The sequence below is a fragment of the Arachis duranensis genome, unplaced genomic scaffold (genome assembly GCF_000817695.3).
Source record: "Arachis duranensis cultivar V14167 unplaced genomic scaffold, aradu.V14167.gnm2.J7QH unplaced_Scaffold_57499, whole genome shotgun sequence".
In the NCBI taxonomy this organism is placed as follows: Eukaryota; Viridiplantae; Streptophyta; class Magnoliopsida; order Fabales; family Fabaceae; genus Arachis; species Arachis duranensis.
The window spans coordinates 9725-14993 of record NW_026264968.1 but is presented as its reverse complement, the minus strand read 5'-3'; positions in this window follow the sequence as shown (position 1 = coordinate 14993).

Below are 5269 nucleotides of genomic sequence, written 5' to 3'. Positions count from 1 at the left end.
CATCAAGAGTACGAATGAAGTTCTTAGGGCCCTATCTATCTAGATAATTTTCTCATGATATGTGCTGTCCTCTGTCTGGCTCTGTAGTAAGTTCCCTGCTAAGGCTGGGATGGGACTCCCCAATGGAATGGTGTTAGAGCGGCTTGGCATTCCGCCCCTATCGCTAAATCAATGAGATACGTGGATCAAGAAGCTATCTTTGTTTGAGCGGCTCTGCCTAAGGTCGAGCTGCTATCGCTGCTTGCCCCTCTCGTCTAGTGGCTTTTGCCTTTTTAAATATTTTCAACTTTTCTAGAAAGAGAATGCCTTCTATAATATAATAACAAATACATAATCTAAGGGAAAAGACATGAGATCAAGTGAGAAAGAACTAAATAATGTTCTTGCTCCTCAAGAAAGACAAGACGGCAGGGAACTAAGGTGATGTTGTAGCTTTTCCACCTACCTATCATACAATCTATACTTTGAGACCTGATGAATGAAGGGCGGGCTCACTCCTCTAATGCTGTGATAGAAAAGAGAGGTACCAGGGGAATCAATGCTCTCAGCTGAAACAGGGCTTTCAGTCTGTCTTCGGGCAATCTGCTGCTTGAGAAGAGGCTGCACATGAAGGAGAGGTAGCATCATGATATCATTAATACGATTTCCTCCCAGGGGATTTAGGCCTTCGAAGATGATGGACAATTTACTCTTTCTAATCTAATGGCATAAGTATCAAAGGAAGAACTTAATGACCTATTACTAGGTTATGTCCTTTCATGCAGTGCGAGTTAGGTTGAATTTATCCTTGAGATTGGACGCAAGAAGGAATAGAACTCCGAAGCTTTGGTAGCGAAAGAATGAATATTTTAGTGCGGAGCTTTACCTTTTTTACTCCTCTAAAGGGAGGGCAAGGTGATTTATCATTGACCATTCATTCTGTAACGTTCATAAAGCCCTTCCCCTTCCTCCTACAGTTTAGGAAGATAGCAGCCAGAAAGACGAGAAGTATTGGGATAACTGAATACTTTTATGCCTCTATCAATGTAGTAACCCTCTTTTTTGAATCTTAATTAGAAAGCGGAGTAGCTTGCCGAATCCAAAGTGTCTATCTCCGCCGCCTCTGATTCTTATAGGAGCTAGGATTCTTTCCTAGTACCAAAACTTACAGGAAAAACTAGGGCTCTTATATAATATAAATAAGACTCTTAGCTTACTCTTCTAGAGCTAGAACAGGGGAATTCAAGCCATCTAAGCACTTTTTTTCGATAGGCCGGCCAGGCTGACTATTACCGAGTTCGCTGGTCATTCCAGGCTGAATCTTATGGTGAGTTCTAGGGAAGGCCTATAAAGCTCTCAAGATACAATAAATAGAGACCGGTGGCATCTGACTTTCAGTTGAAATAAAGTCAAGACAAGAAGAAAGTCTAGCCGGAATAAACTACATGAAAGCAAGCAGAGGAAGCGGAGAGGTACTTGAGAGAATGGAGGGCGGATTTCGTAGCGCTTAATCGTGGTTGGGGCATTCCTTCTTTTAAAAGAAGACTACAGGACGAAAGAAGAAGCTCTTACATCGGGTAAGTAGACCGCTCGAATAGGCTGAGAGACAAACCGTTCGGTAGGGCGCTTTGATGCTTAGTCAGGGGAAAGAACGAATTCTTTAGATAAAGGCTTGTCCCCAGGTGCCTATCAAAAGTCCTAAGCAAAGTGGTCTCCCTTCGAGGAACGTAGCGACTGTCAAGAACAGCAAAGCGACCGAGTCGAGCTCAAGGAATGAAGAGCTATTCAAGCTTTTGTCCTTATCTACTTTCATTTAGACTAAGGTGTCAATGGCACCCTTACCTCTTCTTAGTGACATAGAAATAAAGACTAGATTGAGTAGTGTTATTCATTCCATTTAATAGAAAGCAGTTGCAAGCTCCCTCTTTATATTCTTAAAAAGTATGATTTACCAACTAAGACAAAGTGAGCTTAGGCAAAAAAACTTGCATCAATCCCGATTGTCGACCTTAGCAACAAGTAGCTTGCACGACCAGCACAGCACTAACGGAGACGAAGAGAGTTTTCCGCGTCCGTCGATCCGGTAGGAAAAAGTAAGATGAAAGCCCATTGGAGTCATCCTACAAAGGGTTTATGGATCACTGCTTAGTTTTAAGGATCTAATCTGTAGAAAGACGCAAAAGATCTGTTATTAGCTTATTCAAGCAGTCGAAGGTCCTTAATCTTTTTTGCCTACTTGCCTTTTTCCTTACAGCCTATATAGACTGAGGGCATTCTCGCAGCTACTTCTTGCAAACAGCCTTTTTGTCCTAACTGCGCATTTGAAGCTTCTTCTATCAAAGAGCTTGGGCATCTTTCGATGAGTAGGTCCGGAAAGAGACTGAAGGCATCCCTATGTGGTTAACATTTCCCTGAGATGCCCAGCCTTTATAGACAAGTAATCCATCCCGCCATTCCTTATTGCGCACTTTCAGTGTGAATAAGAAGAAGAGCAATCTCTAGTTTCGAATCTAGTCTCGGCATCAATCCCAAAGGCCTCTAGTCCCAGAAAAAGACTTCAAAGAAGTAGCTCGTGGAACTGAGTTCCGCTAACCGCTTCTTGCTAACAAAGCTGTCCAATTCAATGAATGTGTTTACGTCCTCTCTTCTTAGTCTACGATTATCCCTGCTCTTCCTCAGATGTGGATATAAAAACCTGGTCGAAAGTAGAAATGTGTGATTGGCTTCGTCCACATTAGAGACTTGCCGGCGTTGCAACTCCTCCCTTACATACCAGAGTTTGAGACTCAGGCTAGAGGATCTTTACTCTTCTCTCCTGGGATTATTAGAGTGTCAGATTAGCCTTTGGATTTGTTCTGCCTTCCATTTCTATGCTAATCCCTGAGTGCTCGTTCCCTGGCTCTAGCGAACCAGTAAACTTCCTGCCCAGCCGGGCATTCCCTCTCTTCTTCTTCCTCCCTGACTTCATACTCGCTCTAAGCCAACAAAAAGGGCAGGGCTGACCTTAGATGGATGGCTGGCAGATGGAAAGCGCTTAGCTTAAGACTAAAAATGCATGACTGGGCACTAGGTGGGCTGGAATGGAACTACCACGGACTAAGAGAATGAATTTACCAGCTATTCGAAATAAATCCTTATCACGATTCTAAGTCATTTCCCTGGTTAGGGACATGACAGTACATGCCAGGCAAGAGGTTCTTAAACATAAGGGAATGTAGTTTTCTGCACTATAGTCTCCATGTTGCATAATAGAAAAACTTTCCATTTACTAAACTACTTCATTATATTATTTGAATAGGATCATTGAATCCTCAACTATTCCGTTAGTCATTTATAAGGAAAGAGCTTGGAGGTTAGTAATCCTTCCCTCCTTCCTCCTGCACCTTGCTGCACTCTCCAATTTAAGGCAAAGAGAGAATGCTAAAGTGATTGGCAATGTCTTCTTGAGAACTCAAAATTCCATCTGCTACAACCTTCTTTTAAGCTTAAATCGAATAACCCGGGGTCGAAAGACATCTCTCCCCTATCTCTTATAAAGGAGTTATGAACTCGCACCACCCGTACGGTCTTTATGCTGCCTACTATTCAAAGCCAGGTATTGACTCAGGAATTATCTGATAGGGAAGCTAAAAATGGCTTGCTTTCCCGGATCGACTTTGCTCACACCTAGGTGCCCACTCATGTTGGGCACGTAATGATGACTTCAATTGTTGGGAGTCCGGGTTGCGACACCTGATAGCTTGCTATAGCACTCTTGCTATTGGATATGTGTATGATACACAGCACTCTTGGTATTGGATTTCTTCTCCCTCTCCTCTCCCTTACGGTCGAGTTACTTTGTTCCTTCCTCTCGCTTCGCTCGAGCATCTTCAAACCTCACTCCGGCGAATGGGTACCTAGGCTTCTCTTGCCAATGTATACAAATAGACAGACCTGGCGAACTATCTTTCCAAAGCCACTCGACCATGTGGGAGAGGGGTGAAGCTACTCGCCCCTATTCGATAAGTTAAGGAGAGGGGCCCTCAACTAAAAATAAGTTTCATTCTCGACATTGCAAACTCTTTTGTTACCTCTTTCACGGCGGCGGTTCATTCTGGTTCTGTCGGCAAATCGCCTTCCTTATAGGAGGAAGAGGAACTTTGGATTCTTAGCTTATTTGAGAACTTCCTTATGATCTCATCCACATTGTCCATGGAAGACGTTTCTTCTTCCAATTCGTCTATTACACCCTGGATTTGGATAGTTTTTTGTTGTGCGTCCTCAACTAATTGAGCATAAGGATCCCTTCTTTTTTTTTTCAGAAATAGATCAAAAATCCACACTGATAGTAGGGTGCCACCGACTTGCTCAAGAAAGGTCTAAAGCCAGACATTGAGTGGCGGTTGACCAATCGATAGCCTAAAACTACAAGCCAGCTTGAACTACTTCCTACGTCACCCTTCGTCCACCTCTCCCTCAGCGAGGAAATAGTAGTAGCAGCAGTCTCCCCACTAATTCAAGGTTACAGTCCCAACCAAGTCAAAGAGTCCGGTACGAACAAAGGCATTATATGAAAGCTTTCCTTAACCATTCAAGGAAGGGATTCGACTTAGACCACTTAGTAGGACCTTCTGGCTTACAGGAGACCTTCCATCCATGGTTGATATCTTCCTAGACTTTCTGCTTATTCGGGAATGTGAGTTTTTGTTTCCCAGTCCTTTGTTGGAGGAGAGCCTACAATGTCCGAATGTTCGAAAGAAAGATGCTAATGTCACTAAGGGAATAGCTCCAACATTCCTTCTTGTCTCGCTTAGGCTTTTTATTCACTTTTTTCAATAGCCTTGGAGATCAGGCAGAATGGAGACAAATCAACGATTGGTGCAGGCCACTCAGCTATCCAAGTTACGTAAAAGACACATTTGGAAGTTTTTCCCTGCCTCATGAGGGCACACTTTGAGTCCCAAACTTTCTGTCTGAAGCAAATGCTGGAAGTCCAAGATGGTGGTTTGGAACATCCAAGAGGACACCTGATCCACGCTCTCTTCCCTTGGTAAAGAGGAATTTGAAATCTAAATCAATCATTTGATCAAACAAAAAAAGTACTTGGGCCTTAGAGGCAGCGGCTGGGGAAGCGAAGGGAATAGGAAGACCAGGAACGAAGTCACTCGACCAAAAGAAGGTCTTATTTGAGTTCAAAGCGAGGAGCCAGACAGAGACAGATTGCAATTGCAAAAGCCAACTCTAAGAAGCTGCTTTACAGGAAAGAGGGGCAAAAGCAAAGGAGAGAAAAAAAGGGGAGCTTAACATATAG